This window comes from Podarcis gaigeae, assembly GCF_964106915.1.
Source record: "Podarcis gaigeae genome assembly, chromosome: 13".
NCBI classification, from domain to species: Eukaryota; Metazoa; Chordata; class Lepidosauria; order Squamata; family Lacertidae; genus Podarcis; species Podarcis gaigeae.
In genome coordinates this window covers 54,003,969-54,022,280 of record NC_139689.1, presented here as the reverse complement: position 1 = coordinate 54,022,280, position 18,312 = coordinate 54,003,969, and the positions used below count along the sequence as shown (strand labels likewise).

The 18,312-nt window shown below is 46.3% G+C and overlaps 1 protein-coding gene across 1 annotated transcript in view; it reads right to left on the bottom strand.

Moving 5' to 3' along the window:
• Nucleotides 1-18,312, bottom strand: part of MOCOS (molybdenum cofactor sulfurase) — a 252,479-nt gene continuing 234,167 nt past the window's right edge. The window contains exon 13 of the transcript XR_014557437.1: nucleotides 1-588. The gene's annotated coding sequence lies outside the window, so the exon portion shown is untranslated. The remainder of the gene's footprint in view (nucleotides 589-18,312) is intronic.

Here is an 18,312-nt window from a genome sequence, read left to right as displayed (position 1 = left end):
TCTTCTTTCCAATGCTGCGCTAGCAGTATTCGTGCAGCTGTAGCTGTATACTTAAATAAGTCTTTTTGTTGTCCTGGTATGTCCACTCCAGTTATACCTGATAGAAAAGCTTCTGGTTTCTTAACAAAAGTTATTTTAAACATCATCTTCATTTCATTATAAATCATTTCCTAATATTTCTTAACAATTTTGCAATCCCACCACATATGGACAAATGTCCCTTCTGCTAATTTACATTTCCAACACTTACTTTCATTATTTTTGTACATTTTTGCTAATTTTACTGGAGTTAGATACCATCTATACATAATTTTCATAGTTTTCTTTAATCGCCACACTTGCAGTAAATTTTATCTCAGTCCTCCATAGTTTTTCCTAATCCTCCATCTTGTGCCCACATCTTGTGCCCATGTAATCATAACTGATTTAGCCTCTTCATCTTTCGTTTCCCATTCTGGCAAAAGATTATACATTTTTGATAATAGCTTCCTATCATTTTCTATTATTTCTCTCTGAAATGTTGAGAACTTGAACCTCTTTTTCTAGCCCTGCCCAAGAGTCTTGATTTTCTCTGGCTAGTGAGAATGACTGTGTCCCCTTAACTGGAGGAAAATAGGGGGGAGGGGAAGAAATCAGGATTGCTGTGAGAGTTGTCCACCCCACGTGTCAGTCCAACCACCCAATAGCAAATGGGCAACTGAGGCCACTGAATGCCATGGGAGTTATACAGACTTGCAAAGGGTAAGCAGATTTCCCATCCAGGGTGAGTTGTGGTAAGTCATGCTAATAAAAATTAGAAGCGAGTTCCTGAGTGATAAAGTTTTGCTATGCATTATTTTTGTCCAAAACTTGCAACATGTCTTTTCTCCCCAGGATTAAAGCAGCTCAAACTAATGTAAGTCAAGTTGATCAACATAGCATTTCTCCTGTCTAGCAGACAAGATGGAAGCGGGGCTGTTCATTCATCTCCTATTTGTTTTCTATGAAGAGTGAATCAATAAGCTATCAGCGAACAGAATTGCATGCCAACATCCATGTAGTTTCCCCCTAGATCTAAGCTGTAAAAGTGACATGCTATTAACACTCCTCAGGTTCTTTCCAAGAAAACCTGATTCTTTCCACCCCTTCATTACATCCTGGGCTGCCAAGGGTGGGGGGAGTGGAATATTGTATGTGGATTGAGCTCTCCATTACACATTCAAAAGAAGGAGAAGTCTTTAACCCATACTCACACTTACTGTATAGTAACATTTGCAGAAAGTAACTCACAGAATGAAAGTACAGTGTTTCCAAGAAATGGAAAAGAAGCTGGAAAGGAGACAGAAGCTGGAAAGAAAGTGCAGAGAAGGAGTCCTGTCTCCTGGCATCCAACAATCTGCTGATCAATCACAGCTTTGGCTTCACTCACTGTCTAAAAATGCTGAAATTTGGGAGCAGCTACGGTAACTATCTCACAGAAATCATTCAGAAAGTTAAGGTTTGCCTGTAACTATGGCTTTGTCACTTTATTTATAGGACACCCACTTGCTTTTATTTTTTAAACGAAAGCTCATGCCTTCCCCACAAAATAATGTCAGCATCCCTCATACTATAGGGTTTCCATATGTCTAGTTTTTCCTGGACACATCTTCTTTTTGGTAAAGTGTCTATCCAGGCAGATTTTTAAAATTTGCCAAAATGTCCACTTTTTTTTGTTTGGTACCCTAGCTCCCACCTAAGGTATGCCTCTATTGGGCGCACCTCCCGTCATTCAACAGCGCCGCAGCACTCATTGGGTTGAGATGCTCCCTTACCTACCTACGTCCTGCCCTCTGCTGCCATTGGATCTGGTGTCTCCTGCCTGCCAACTTGATTCACTTTGGGACCAGCTTTTCTCCCTTATCCTCTCTCAAATGCACCCCTAAGATACCTCTCTGAATTTAACCCTCTCCTCTTTTCTCTCTCTCGCATCTTTCTAGCAGATGTTTCTCCGTGTGTGTGTGTGTGTGTGTGTGTGTGTGTCTGGCCTTTTGTTTCAGTGATTCGGGCACATGCCTTTCCAAACTGTGGTGGCCTGATTTATATTGGGTAGCTAGCAAAATACATTGTGACTCAGCGTAGTTTTATTCTCTACAGTAATTTGAGTACCCATATTTTGGCACATCTTTGTATGCCCAAATGATGTAGTTATGCAATCGTAGACTCTGAAGTCAGTGGTCTTTTAGGATGGCAATGTGTGTTACTTGAAAGTATGGTGAGCAGGTCTGCTGCATCTTCTGCTGATTGGGGACCAGGACTTCTGCCCCAACGTCCTACCCTAAGGGCATCATTCTGGATGCCTGTTTTCTTTTTGTGTTACAGATAGGTAGCCGTGTTGGTCTGCCATAGTCAAAACAAAACAAAATTCCTTCCAGTAGCACCTTAAAGACCAACTAAGTCAGTTCTTGGTATGAGCTTTCGTGTGCATGCACACTTCTTGCATGCACACGAAAGCTCATACCAAGAACTGACTTAGTTGGTCTTTAAGGTGCTACTGGAAGGAATTTTTTTCTTTTTGTGTGTGTGCTTGCTGGTTTTAATTTGATAAAAATATGCCTTTACTTTTGTGCATCTTAATGTAGTTTTGTGGTTTGGTAGTTCTACATTTGTCCATGAAGATTTCTTGGCAGGGATACTGGAGTGGCTTGCCAGTTCCTCCTCCAGGTGGATCACGTTTGGTCAAAACTCTCCACTATGACCTGTCCATCTTGGGTGGCCCTGCACGGCATAGTTCATAGCTTCTCTGAGTTATTCAAGCCCCTTCGCCACAGCAAGGCAGTATAAAAGTTATGACGCTGGAAGATGAGCCGCTCACGTCGGAAGGCGTCCAACATGCTACTGAGAAAGAGCAGAGGACAAGTACAAGTAGATTCAGAGCTGATGAAGCGGCTGGGCCAAAGCTGAAAGGTCACTCAGTTGTGGATATGCCTGGAAGCAAAAGGAAAGTCCAATGCTGTAAAGAAAAATATTGCATAGGAACCTGGAATGTAAGAACCATGAACCTTGGTAGGCTGGATGTGGTCAACAGAAGACAGGAGTGCCTGGCGTGCTCTGGTCCATGGGGTCACAAAGAGTTGGACACAACTAAACGACTAAACAACAACAAGTTCTACATTCATGCAAATATATTTCAAGTTTCGAGTTGCATAAAGCAGCAGCCTCTTGACATCCAAAACTGCTTGAGGTCCATATGTGGCAAGCTGCTTGAGTGTGGCCACTGGGCTTGGACATCGTGGCACAGCAGACTGTTTTCTTTGGAAGCTTGTGCTGTGGTAGAATCATTTGCATTGCTTGGCCACACAAAACAGCCTCAGCATGACTTTGATTTCTGTTGCCCACCACATTGCAGCTTATTTGTTTGAATGAGGCTTACAAACTACTCTTATCGTTGTCTTCCTGGTAGCATAAGCAATCTTTATTTGCTGCTGGCTAAGTATATTTAGACTCTTGAGAGTCCCATGGACTGCAAGAAAATCAAACCTATCCATTCTGAAGAAAATCAGCCCTGAGTGCTCGCTGGAAGGACAGATCCTGAAGCTGAGTATGATGGGATGATGAGCTGCTTGTGCGTTAAAGCTTAGTCCCTCAGAGCTTGGGCATGTTCCTCAAACTCTGCCTTAAGCGGAGCCCCCTTAAACATGACTCCCTCAATCGCTAGCAGAATCCGACAGTGGGCGTTTGCGGAATCTGCTCCAACATAAAAGTTCCTTAACGGAAACACGTCTTCGGGATTCTCGGCGAGACAGTTTCCGGCGAGGAGTGGGTGTACCTAAGGGGGGTCCTGAGACTTCTCCACTGTTTTCGCTGGCAGTCTCTCGGAGCCCTCCCTCCGACTCACTTTCTCTCTGAGCTCTTTCCCTTCCCCTGCTGGTGCCTTCCTCTGCTGCTGAGTCTCTCTTAGCGTCTGAGAGCCCTTCCACTGCCTGCCTTTCCGATGGCAGTTCCCTGACATCCACCTCCCCTCCAGGGCCCCCTTCACCCCCTCCCGCCCCCTCCTCCACGGGCGGTGAGGGCGGAAAACCCCGGAAAGAACTTTCCTCGTCGTCAGAGGACTCGAACACTTCTTTCCACTGACTTCCATCTCCTCCCCCCAAGTATTCCTCCTCAACGGAATCTACACCTTCTTCCAGCCCTGATTCTGGGAACCCTTCGAACTCCTCTTCCTCATCGGTAGTGCCTAAGTATTCCCTCCTGAACCGTGTTACCGGCTGCAGTTTCCTTGGGAACTGTTGATGAAACGTTTCTATTAAAACCTCGTCATTGACCTCCTTTGCCGGTACCCAGGTGTTCTCTGCCTCCGGTTCTCCTTCCCATTCTACCAGATATTCCACCCGATCCCCCTTCCACCTGGAATCGACGATTCCTGTCACATGATTGTTGCATTCCCTTTCTTCTATCACTGGTGTTTGAGTGACCTCCCTCTCATGTCCCCCTCACTCCCGCCCCCCTCGGTGCGGCAACAGTAAGGACCTGTGAAAAACTGGGTGCAGTTTCATGTGGTTGGGCAACCTACGTTTGAATGCCACTGGGTTGACTTGTATCACCTCAAATGGTCCCAGCCGTTTAGGTTTCAATTTCTTACACCCCCTTAAACGGCAACCCTTGGGTGGATAACCACACCCGGTCCCCCACCCTTATGGTTTCACCTTCCCGTCTGTTTCTGTCTGCTCGCTTCTTGTATTCTTCTTTGGCCCTCTCTAAATTAAGTTGGAGCTGCCTGTGGATCGCTCCCATCTCTTCTACAAAGTGTTCCGCTGCCGGGACACTCCATCTTTCCCCTCACTCTCCTGGAAATGCCCTGGGATGACACCCATAATTTGCCAGGAAGGGACTCATCCCTGTGGACACATGCTCCGCGTTGTTATAGGCAAATTCTGCCAGAGCCAACTTATCTACCCAATCATTTTCTCTGTCATTTACATAACACCTCAGGTATTGTTGTAGAATGCCATTCGCCCTTTCCGCCTGCCCATTAGTTTCTGGGTGTCGGGCAGTCGAAAAATTGACTTCCACGTGCAGTAAGCTCATGAGCTTCCTCCAGAACCTGGAAGTAAATTGTTTCCCTCGGTCTGAGACCACCCTCAAGGGGGCGCCATGCAACCTAAAAATATGTTTTACAAACAACTTGGCGGTTTCTTCTGCTGTGACCGCATGCGAGCAGGCTATAAAGTGGCACATCTTGGTCAATAGGTCTATTACCACCATGACAGCTGTTTTCCCCTTGGATTTTGGCAGATCCGTCATAAAATCTATGGATACTGCCTCCCATGGCCTTTCTGGTGTGGGTAAGGGTTCCAGTAGCCCCGCCGGTGCCAGCCTCTCCCCTTTTGCCCTCTGGCAGCGGTCGCATCCCCTTACATATTCCCGTACGTCTTCCCTCACCTTGGGCCACCAAAACTCCCTGGTAACCAACCACATGGTTTTGTGTTGCCCGAAGTGCCCCGCTGTGGGGCTGTCGTGCAATTGTTTGAGCACTCTACCCCTCAATTCTCCTTCTGGTATGTACAGTGCCCCCTTATAATACAACACTCCGTTCCTTTCCTCAAAACCCCCTGTGTTCTCTCCACCTCCCCGAAGTCCTCTGAGCTTATCTTGGGCGTATTCATCGTTCTGGGTTCCCTCCACCAATTCTCTCGGCCCCACCAATGCCGCCCCACACACCCAGCAGTCCTCTGGGATGATATGTCTCTCCTCGGGTGCTCCCTCCCCCTCTAAATACTGGGTTTTCGAGAGAGAGCGTCCGCTCTGACATTCTCTGCCCCTGGCACGTAACAAATCTCAAAATTGAATTTGGAGAACTCCTGTGCCCATCTCACTTGTCTCTGGTTCAGTACTCGGGCAGTTCTCCAGTATTCTAGATTTTTGTGGTCAGTGCACACTTGGACCTTGTGCTGCGCTCCGATCAGCAAGTGTCGCCACCTCCGGAACGCCTCATGAATGGCAAGTAGTTCTCGGTCGTACACGGTGTAATTCCTCTCAGACTTGTTCAGTTTCCGAGAGAAGAATGCACACGGTCTCCATTCCGACGTCTCCTTTCCCGGCTGAAGAAGCACCGCCCCCACCACGCGGTCTGATGCATCTGTTTCCACTCTCATCGGTTGTTGCAGATCCACGTGCAAAAGTTGTTCTTCCGACGCGAACGCCCTTTTTAATCTTTCGAATGCTCGCTGCGCCTCTTCCGTCCAGACAAATTTCTTTTTGCTGCTGAGACAGTCAGTGATGGGCGCCATTAAGTGGGCGAAGTTCTTGATAAACTTCCGGTAGAAGTTTCCGAACCCCAGGAACCTTTGTACGTCCTTTTTGGTCTTCGGTGTCTTCCATTCCAGTACCGCTTGAACCTTGCTGGGATCCATGGCCAATCCTTTGTCTGATAAACGGTACCCCAGGAATTCCACCTCTCTGGTATGAAACTGACATTTCTCCAGTTTCACCCACAGCTGGTTTGTTTGCAGCCTGCTCAGTACCTCTCTTACGTCCCGCACATGCTGCTCCTCATTCTCTGAGTACACCAATACGTCATCTAAAAATGCCACACAGTTTTTGTAAAGTAAAGGTCCCAGGACGTGATTTATGAATGATTGAAAGCAGGCCAAGCCCGCTTGTAGACCGAAGGGCATAACGAGATATTCAAAGGCCCCCAGGGGGGTGAACATGGTAGTTTTCCATTTGTCTCCCTTTCTCATTCGTATCAGGTTATACGCCCCCCTCAGGTCCAGTTTGGTAAAGATTTTCCCCTTCCTCACTCGGTTCAAAATGTCATCGATTCTTGGCATGGGGAATGTCACGGGTTCTGACACGGCATTCACGGCCCTGTAATCAACTACAAGCCTGGGTTTATCCGTGTTTTTTTTGTCCACAAAGAAAACTGGGCTACCCCCCACCGCTCGTGACTCCCTGATGAAACCTCATTTGAGGTTCTTGTCAATGAACTCCCTTAACTCCTGCATCTCCCGGTCGGACATAGCGTACAGCTTGCCCACTGGTAACTGGGCTCCTGGGAGTAGGTTAATTTGACAGTCAAAGGGCCTGTGCGGGGGCAGTTTATCTGCTTCTCTTTCGCTGAAGACGTTACCCAGGTCGGCGTATTGTCGTGGTACCTTCCCTTTATCAGCTACTTCCATCCCTGCTAGGGTGGCCTTGGCTCCTCCCTGAGCCTCTCCTCCCTTGCAGTGTGCTAGGCAATGTGTTGACCCAAAGGAAACTACCCGCTGGTGCCATCCCACTAGCGGATCATGCAGCGCTAGCCAGCTCATCCCCAATATGATGGGCGCCCCTCCCAGGGTGGCCACATTGAACGCTATTACCTCCGTGTGTCTGGCCACCTTCATTATCATAGGGACAGTCTGTTGGTTAACTTCTCCGCCCAACAGCTCCCTCCCATCAATCGTTGTGACCTGTAAGGGATTACTTAAAGGGATCGTCTGTATCTGGTGTTCTGCTGCAAACTCCTTGCTCATAAAATTGCAGGAGCTGCCTGAGTCCAATAGCGCCTTTATCTTTAGCGGGTGTCCGTTTGTAGCTCTAGCACCACCTCTACTACAAGCGCTGGTCTTGGGGTTTCAGGCTTGGGCACATTCACTGCTCTTTGGCCTGGCTGCTGTGCCCCGATGCTGGCAACCAGGCGTTGGCTTTTACCTGCTCCTGAACCCCCTCTTCTTCACCCCCAACAGCTCCCGCCATTCCTTGCCATCCCTTCCTTTGCGGACAGACTCTGGCAAAGTGACCTGGCTGTTAGCAGAGGAAACATTTCTTGGCGCTCTTTCCCTCCTTCTTCCCCCCACTGTTGGTGTTTGAAACTCCGCGCGTGCGCGCTGTCCCAATCTCCATCGGTTCTACCGGCGGAGAATGGTGCTCTGGCATCTCTGGAATGCGGAACTCACTCCAACGTTCCCCTTTCCCTTCCTGCTTCTCCAAGGCTCTCGCCTCCTGGCGCGCTCCTATGGTGAGCGCGGATTTAGTCAGCTGGTCCATAGACTCCGCCCTGGGCGCGCGGGAAAGCTCATCCTTCACCGCCACGGATAAACCTTCTTCGAACAGCATTTGTATCGGTTCCGCAGTCAGGTCCCATCCCAATTTATGGATCAGCATGGTAAACTCTGTCCAGTACTCTCGGACGGAGCGATTCCCCTGTTTACACGCCATCAACTGTCTGCACGCCACCCCTTGCTCAATCTCGCTGGAAAACATCAGATCCATGGCGCAAAAAAACTTTCTCGAGTCTTTTAGAACGTTATTATTCGCTGCCACGAGGGGCCTCACCCAGTCTTTCGCCCCCCCCCCTTCGAGATGCCCAATGATAAACGCCACTCTCGATTCCTCATCGGGAAAGTCATCAAACTGCAGCTTGAGGGCGTATTGCATCTCTGTTCTAAAGGCTTGATAATTTCTGGGATCCCCCCCAAACTTCTGCACCAACCCCGGCACCTTCCTCGCGAGTGGGGTGGATTTCCCTTGTCCGCATCCTGAGCCCGCCTCTCTTCGAGCCTCGCCGTTTGCAGCGCTAGCTGGAGCTCCAACACCCTGTACCTTTCTTCCAGGCTTGGACCCGCTCCAGCTCCTCCTGCGTCTCCGGCTCCGGTTGGGTTGCTCATGATGCCTCTTTGCACAAGCGGCTTTCAGGGTCTGTCGGATTGCTGTGATGGGATGATGAGCTGCTTGTACGTTAAAGCTTAGTCCCTCAGAACTTGGGCATGTTCCTCAAACTCTGCCTTAAGCGGAGTCCCCTTAAACATGACTCCCTCAATCGCTAGCAGAATCCGACAGTGGGCGTTTGCGGAATCTGCTCCAACATAAAAGTTCCTTAACGGAAACACGTCTTTGGGATTCTCGGCGAGACAGTTTCCAGCGAGGAGTGGGTGTACCTATGGGGGGTCCTGAGACTTCTCCACTGTTTTCGCTGGCAGTCTCTCGGAGCCCTCCCTCCGACTCACTTTCTCTCTGACCTCTTTCCCTTCCCCTGATGGTGCCTTCCTCTGCTGCTGAGTCTCTCTTAGCTTCTGAGAGCCCTTCCACCGCCTGCCTTTCCGATGGCAGTTCCCTGACACTGAGACTCCAATACTTTGGCTATCTCATGAGAAGAGAAAAGACCCTGATACTGGGAAAGATGGAGGGCACAAGAAGAAGGGGACGACAGAGGATAAGATGGTGGGACAGTGTTCTCGAAGCTACCAGCATGAGTTTGACCAAACTGCGGAGGCAGTGGAAGACAGGAGTGCCTGGCGTGCTCTTGTCCAGGGGTCACGAAGAGTCGGACATGACTAAAAAACTCAACAACAACAAGTATATTTGGCACCTCTCCTTTTTTGCATTAAAAAGCCTGCTTAGGACTGATGCCTTGTTCAAAGGTAATAGTGATTTTAGAAGCCACAGGCTATGTATTCACTATACCTTACAAGCACATTCTTTCTCTCAGAGAATTCTGGACATTGTAGTTTATACCTCTCAGCAGTGCAATTCCCAACATTCCTTAACAAACTACCGTGCCCATAATTCTTTGAAAGTATGAATATGCTTTGAATGTCCTTTAAAGGTGTACATGGGCACAGTGTATGCAGTTCAGGAATGAGTAGTTGATGGCCTTTCAGATATCAGCAAGACCAAGGGTCAGGAATGGTGGTAGTTGTTGTTCAACAACATCAGGAGAGTCACAGGTTCCATATTCCTAGTGAAGACTCACCTTCACCCCTTTTCTAGAGAAGTATGAAAGTGAATGGATACTTCGTTCCCATCTATTTTGAACACAGCACGTGGGAGCTAACTGAGAAATCCAAGCTTCCAACCTGCCATATGAGAGGTGGTTTGAGTGGGGCATTGCCCTTCTGGCTTCTGACAGTGGGGGGGGGGGGGACTCTACCGCTGGCAGGAAAGCCAAAGGGCTAGCAGGCAGAACCAGTGGAATCTCTCTGCCTGCGGAAACCCTCAAAACAGGTGATGGCAACTGACTGAGTCTCTTTGCTCCACCAGCCTCAAAGGCATTCCTGCCATGACCATGAGGTAATCATTTACATTTGTACCAAGACAGGAGTTTCATTGTCAGGATGCTGCTAGCGGCTCCCTGCTGGTTGCCCAGGAAAATATAAAGACAAGGCAAAGTTTCTTACAGTCCTTTGTTATTTCAGTCTTCACACAGAGAGGCTATAGAACCCAGCCTCTTGGATAAGGGCCTTGTCCCAAGTGAATCTCCACCCCCTTCTCTCCCACTTCCTCATTCGTCATCATCATCCTCTCCACTACAGGTGTAGCTAAGTACCCTCTGTCTTTGAGCTCTTTGCTCTCCTACTTTCAAGGCTCGCCGGGTTCTGGGAGATGGAGGGTCTGGAATGCTTTCTAGTGGCAACGCGTCAGCCAGGTGTTGCTCCGGCTCTCCCATGATTTCCCAACTTTCCCCCTCATCTGTTGTGGCTTCCCGTAAACCACTGCTGTAAATCTATACTGTCTTCCTCTTCCTCCTCTGCCCTATATTCATATAGCCTACCAATGTATTGAAACTCATGTTCTATTTTTTTGTAATTAGAGCACATTTACTTTTACAATTAGTTACTTATTTGATTAAAGCCAATTCAATTGTTTGTATTATTATTATTTTGTTGTTGAAAGTTAATAACACTGCTAGTAGCAATATATCACAGCTCCTATAGCCTACATATAGTATTTAGAATGAGAGTCATCATAGTGATCTGTAGTTAGAAGTAGAAGTTGGCAAATGTGTCATCTTTTTTGCTCTTCAGAATATGGCAGCCCTGCCATGCTACCTCTTGGCAGCCCCACTTCCAATTCTTTCCTTTGAAGCTGGCTCAGCTGCTGTCATTATGATGCCAGGTGATTGACAGGTGAGACGCACCATCTGCCTAGCCTTTCATACTGGCTCACAAGGTGTGGGGAAGTTCAGGATCTGTCCCATCAGCAAGATCCTGTTCCCCACCCCTAGAATAGCCTATGCCTAGAAGAGGCTTATTGGTTTGAGATGTGGCCTGACTAATGAATCAGACACAGCATTAACCAATGCTTTGGAGCCCTTGTGACACACAGATTTGCAATTAGTGTTTATTTTATTTTTTTTATAATATATTTATTAAAGATTTTCTTAATACAATAAAAAACAACAAGAATATAACTTTACAATGACCATATTTTCTTCACTTCTTAGGACTTCCTCACATCTCTCGTTCCTGCGTTCTAAGTTTTTCAAACTTAACCCAGCAATTTATCACCTTGTTTCAATTCTTATATTATAATTTCCAATATTGTGTCCCTAGTTTTAGATAATTTTACCCAAACCTTAAAAACTTAATTTTAGCATAATATTTATCCAAAATTTGTCTTTTCTTATGTTTTCATTTATCTTCATATTTCTTTTGACTAACTTGATGGTGCCGTATTGTTAATAATCTTACATCTTTCTTAACACTCATGCAATTTACAGTATTTTTGCAGATGGTCCTTAAATTTCTTCCAGTCCTCCTCCACAGCCTCTTCTCCCAGGTCCCGGATTCTGCCAGTCATTTCTGCTAGCTCCATATAGTCTATCAGTTGCATCTGCCATTCTTCCAGTGTGGGCAAATCTTGGGTTTTCCAGTGGCAATTAGTGTTTAAAAAATCAACTTACGTAGTCCTTCCTGAAGGTGTGTTTACATAATATGGCAAACAATGCATCTCCCAAGGAATTGGTCATTGCTTACTTGTTATGCAAACACCACATCAATAAGGGCTACATTAGGATGCATTTGGGTAAAGAATGAGCCAAGTGGCCTTAAAATGAACCAAGAAGTGTCCTCCAGTATCTAAACCCCCTGAGCGGCAAGTTTGAAGGGTCTGTTTGAGGAGGCTCAAGCAACCTGATCAACCCCTTCCTCCCCCCTTCTCTCAAGCCCTTCTTCCCCGCCCCTGGTGCAAAGTCTTGCCTTGGGGTCCAGTGATGGGTGAGAGCACCAGTAGCGTGGTGGCTCCTTGGATGGAAGAGGCACATCCAGCCGTCCTTCACACTTAGCCTGAAATGAGAAGGAGACACCTCTAGCATCTCAACACTCCCCTCGTTCTTGGTCTCTGGTACTCCCTTTCAGGAACAGGCCTTGCAGTGCAGCCCTCATGACACGTGCACGAGATTACCCCCCCCCCATCCCCAGTAGCACTGCTTCTGTTTTCACTTTTGAAAGCAGCATCAGGGGAGGCATCAGCATTGGGGAAGAGAAGGACCATCTATATGTATATACATCTTTGTCTTCCAGCGGAGAGAGATGTCTCAGAGCTTAGGAAGAAAAACCAGAAGGCTTCCATCACTGCCCTGGAGCATCTGTTGCTGGAGGTGATAGATTCATTTTGCCTAATTTATTTATTCTATTTTATGCCTGTCGGCTGCACTGGCCCCCAGTCCATTTATAGGCCCTATTTCAAAGGCTGCTTTTAGCCGTAACTAAAAGACCAGCTACTTGAAAGGCCACCTTCTCCCATGAAGTTCTTTTCTGAAAGTGCTGCTCCAAGTGGGGCAACCACACAAGTCGTTGCTTGTGCTGGCAGTGACACCCTGGCTGTGGAGCAGCCTTCCCAGGAAGAAGGGCCTGGAAGCATCTCTGTGAAGGTTTTTTGGTGTCAAGTGGAAAGCTTTCTGTTCACCTAGACATTTTAAATAACTTGTGTAGCTTGGGCATCCCAATTTTTACTTTTGGTTTTATTGTAATACTTGTGCTATATATGCTTTCTATGGGGCTTTTTGTACTTGGAGTGTTTTTATATATACTTATTTTAAGCCGCCCAAGAGCCTTTCTGTCATCAGCCAGTGTACAAATGTCATAAATAAATAAAATAACCAAGATGGCCCAACACCCGAAATATTTGCAGTAAAGCCGTTAAAATGGGATTTCAGTGGATAGGCAGCAAAGCCTGACAGATTTGCGCCACTCATATCACATATGACACCCCTGCAGCTATATTGGAAACAAACCATTCTTTGTATGATTGCAGCTATGCACATCTATAGGACTGAGTGCTAATCTGATACACTGCATTTTAAAGCATAATACAGTTAATCGACCAGGCTTACTGAACATCTGCTGTGGAGCTGGGAATAAATACTGAAAATTCATTTCTTGCAAGGCAGTAGAGTAGAGTTAAAGCATCATCCATATTTAGGTTTCAGTCATTAGCCTAAGCACCAGCAAGCAGTGTGGTGTCTTGCTAGGCATGTAAAAAATAGTTCAAACAGAATACAGAAATGTTCTCTTAAAATCCAAAGACAGGACACAATCCTGCCAAGGTTTGTGATGCACTTCTATATTCGGTGGATGTCAGTGGGAGGCATTTAACCACATGTTTACAGTCCCCATTTAAGTCAGTGTCCTGGTTCACATGTCACACTTAGGGTCATAGATCATAAAACAGAAGTGTAGAGTTGGAAGGGACACCAAGGCTCATTTTGTCCAACCCCTGTGTAGGAATGATCGCTGGGTTCTGGAGCACACTCCCGCCCACGGGCAGCCTCAGCTGTCTGCACACATGACCTTGGGGTGCGGAGCACACTCCCCCTCACAGATAAAGCCACAGCTGTCTGAACATCTTCCCCTCTGTCTAACCTCTTGCGGTCTTAGTGGTCTGCCATGCTCTGTCTGTGACCTTTGTCTCCTTTGTCATACATTGTGCAAGGGGGAAATGACGTGGTGGAAACAGGTGCCAAAATAACTTTGTACCACCCCACGATCTTGGGAATGGAAGATGTGTAAAGATCACAGCCCAAAATGTATCTGCCTGGATTTGTATATTGTGGCAATAAAAGGAGCCTCTACAGAGCTAGCTGGCAGCTTGCTTGTGCCCAGCTCACCCACATTACCAACTCCTGCCTCATGTCCTTCACTTCACCCCTGCAATGCAGGAATCTCAGCTAAGCATCTATGAAAGCGTTATGAAGAATGGTTGAAAGACTGGGCATGCTTAGTTTGGAATGGCTCTCATATCTCCTCTCATTCTTTTCTTTTCCAAACTAAGCATGCCCAGTCTTTCAACCATTCTTCATAAGGCTTGGTTTCCAGACCCTTATGATCTTCTTGGTTGCCCTCTTCTGTACACGTTCCAGCTTGTCAACATCTTTCTTAAATTGTGGTGCCCAGAATTGGGCACAGTATTCCAGGTATGGTCTGACCAAGGCAGAATAGAGTCATACTATTACTTCCTTTGTTCAGGGTACTATACTTCTGTTGATGCAGGCTCGTGGTAAGCTTGTAATCTACTAAGACCTCTAGATCCTTTCCACTTAACTACAGTTTAAAAGTGAATGTGTAGCATGCCGGTGCATGGGGTGAAACTCTTAGCTGCTTCACTGCTCCTGCTTGTGCTGCTGAGAGCGAAACCATTGTTTAGCTTAGCATCACATCCAATCTCAGGCTGTCTCCAAAACCACGGGTGCCAACTTGGATAAAATATGGGGGGCAGGTAAGCCCTGCCCCGCATAATCAATCAAGAGACACAGCACATCCACCATTTGAATGGCAATGCCCATCAACTTTGTGGGGGCCCAACCCCCTCAAATATTTTATTGCGGGGGCTGAAGGAACCTTGGCCCCCAGGAGTTGGTACCTATGCCCCAGCACCATGACGGGACCTGTTCATATAGGGAGAGGGTGGCTCCTATGCTCCAAACATACCATGAGCTGTAACCAAAGTATGTTCTTGTGGTTTGTTTGGGAGAAACAAACCCTGAGTCCAGGTTCAGACACAGCAGTGAACCAAACCATGGCTCAAATTAAGGGGGAAAGTAGGAACTATTTCAGTTTGAAATTAAGTTGTTGAGAAATCACTACTCCTTCATAGTTCCGTGCATGCCACAGAAAGAAAAGAAATGTGATGGCCATGTTTTTCTACTGTTCCGGGGTGAGAAGGATGTCCAAGCTCTATAGTTCAAATGATTGCAACTAAATACAACTCTATTTACCAGGTCAGTCTCAGTGTAACTGTCCCTAATTTATTCCTGATTTTCTTTGAGGATAGATTTTGAGGATGCTTTTTAAAAATAATTGTTTAGACATCTTTATACTGCATTCACCATTGTTTAGGTCTTAAGTCTAAGTGGGAAGATGAGATGAGGGTGGAGAGACATCCTGACTCTAAGTGCATATATGTGACTACAAAGACACCCTGTAGTAATTATTTTGCAACTCGAATACAGAACATCGTGCCCCTGCTGAGTCTCTATCTGAAACACACTGGGACTAATAAACCACTTTTTTCTGTGCAGCTTGGAGGCTTCCTTCTTTCTTATTTTTGTGAAAGGGAAGCTATAGCCCCCAGACAGTGGTCCATTTGTGAGATTTATACTTTGGTTCTTGCTGAAAGATGCTATTTTTTTTGTCTCTGACTTTGATTAGCTTCCCGCCCTCAAACACATGTTCTGAATAATTGTCCCCTGATCGGAGAAATTGTAATCCATCTACAGCAGAGAAACCCATGATTCAGCACCATGGAAAGCTCCAAATGAACAATGTGCTCCAACAAAGGATGGAAGTGAAGTCTTAAGAGTCCCTCCTTCCAGTTTAGTCCAACCAACCTCCATCCTTTGGCCTGAAAGGACCAACCCACTGGCCTGAAGGTGAGTGCTTCACCTCCTTTCTGTGGCCTGCCTTCTGGTGATCCCCCTGTGCCACGGTGAAGTATAGGAGGTTCTTGATTCCTCAGGTGACTAGGGCTAGAAGGAAGGCATCTGCAAGGGTCCTGGCTCACGTTGCACAGGTGCCCCTGACCACTAACCTCGAGAACCCAGTCCAGTTCCTCAGCAGGCAGTACACCATTCCTGACATGGTTAGCTCATCCTTCTCTGATTTTGAGCTTGAGGCCAGGGTTGTGTCAGGATCTCAGGCAGACACAAGCAAGCTCCGATAAGAATTAATGAGCCTCTGGCAGGTTTGTGGTATGTTTATTTACAATTAACACAGAGAGAGCAGCACTGAGCCATCTGCCCTTGGTTATGAGTTGCTCACTCTGAGTCTCCGCCCCTTCTGCAGCAGGAAGTGCACCAATGTCCCATCCTCCCTCCATTGCACGTCTATTGCATTTTAACCCTTTCAGCCCTCCTGGAGCAGGGGAAGGGTGGATGGACTACTCCACTCTCAGATGAAGAGTCTTCTAAATGCTGCCTCCCTTCTGGTTGCATAGCAGCCCCCTCAAGGCCATCTGTTTCTCTCCCTGCCCCCCGCCCCCCCGACTGCTGCAAGCCTTCTGAGTCTACTTCTCTATCTGCCGCTGGAAACTCTGGAGGAAGTGGGACCCAAACTAACCAATTCTTACTCTGACTGTGACTGTAATTCCTCATCTCCCGAGTCTGCCTCTCCCCATGTCTCTGACAGGTTGTGACATCCCATGGGGCTGGCAGTTTTACCCATTGAAATGACAAAACATGGCTAAGGTCTATTAATTTCAGTAGGACTACTCTGAATGAAACTTAGTTGAGTTTCCTCTTGTACACCCAGGTGATGTACAAATCTGCATATATATGCCAAGAAGCCTAAACCATAAGCAGATGTCCTAAGGTTGAGGAGGGGAAATGTGGAGAATTGTTGAAGTATGAGCTGTATCTGTGGAAGCAACATAACAGGTACAAAATTAGTGTCATCTTGAAGTCCCTCTGCTTTTCTGCCTGACACCAGGTCTCATCGAGCCCCATCTTCCACAGCCACTGCCCACCATGAACCTCATTTGTTATGTCTTATTTTGAAATCATTAAGATAGTATTTTAGTTTTCTGTTAGTTATGTCGCTTTGAATATATACTTTATATTTGATTTTCTTCTGCAATGCTTTATTTTGGGTTGTTTTATTTGATGTTTTCATGTTTTCATGCAAACCGTTTGGAGGTTCTTTTCTTAAAAATATAAAGTGGTATAGAAATGAAATGGAAAACGGTAATAATAATGATTTTGCCCATCCTGAATTTCACATCTAGAATTGCCACCAAACAATTGCATCATGGTGTGCAGCCAGAGGAAAAAAAATAGTTACATGGCTCATCCATGCTTAGACGCAGTGTGAGTACCATGGGGCGGGGGGGGGGGGGGCAAGCAAGAGGGGAAAGGCACCATTTCTATGCTCTGCTTCTGAACTTCCCAGGGGAACATGCTGTTGAAAGATGAATGCTAGGTTCAGTGGAGCTTAGTCTGATATAGCAAAAAGCACTTCTTATGTTCTGCTAATGGTCCTTTGTCATCTTTCTCTTTTAAGTGGCTTATTCAACATTTTATAACTCTACAAAGATGCAGACTGAGTGTATTTTAAAACATGAACACCATGAAAGAAAGAGGAGGGGGGAAATAACACCAAACAACTGAGAGAAGGGAAAGAGAGGGGAGAAGAAATTGTGTGGATAAGGATTTTGGGGGATCATATTCCACAGAAAAGAAGGAAGGAATCCAAGATTTTTTCCAAGTGAAGTCCAGATTTGTAACAAATACACATATTTGTTGTGCTTTTGGTTTGCTAAAGTTGCCATCCATTTATCCATGTCACGTACAAAAACCAGAAGAGCAAGTAATTTCTTCTACTGTACATAAAAGTTCCTCAGACCACCAAACCAGATCATCCATTGGGCAACTGTTGGTGAATGTATAGCTTTTTCGTTTAGCACTGATCTTCTAATCCAAAATCCTTCCTCTGACTCTGAAATCTATTCAGGTGGAACAGAGCCTCACTCCCCTACCCAGACAATGCAGATTCCAGGTGAAGAGTTTGTATGTCTGCACATAAAAAACAATGTGGCAGACAAAAGGCTAAGCACAGAACCATTCTAATAGCCTAACTTTGAATGAGCAGGGTGTGTGGGTGTGTATCTATCTACAGATACATTCAAACAAATACGTATTCCCACACCTTCAGTCTGAAATGCAACCACCCAGCAAAAGCTGCACCACGTGATTCTTCTGATTGTGGGCTTTATTTGTTATCTTCCTTCCCCCCCCCCATCACTTTTTGTGAATTTAAAATATTGGATACTGGGACCTGTAATGAGCTACAGCGGATGAATTCCCTGATGGCTCACACACTCTAGGAAATTCATAGTTGTTGGTGGGACATTCTAGAGGCTAAGGATGAAGATCTGCCTGTTTCCTGGCAGGACCTCAAGGGACACCACCAGGACTACGCCTGGAATGGAGCTGCAACAACAACTAGGCTTTTGCCTGCCTGCAAACAACATTGTGCTTCAGGTAGCTTTTTAGGTAGGTTGGCTACAGTTTGGTTTGGGTGTTGTTTGGGTTTGGGGTTTTTTTTAAAAAATGATATGTGTTCACAATCTCGTTTTTTATTTAATTTAGCCTCTTTTATG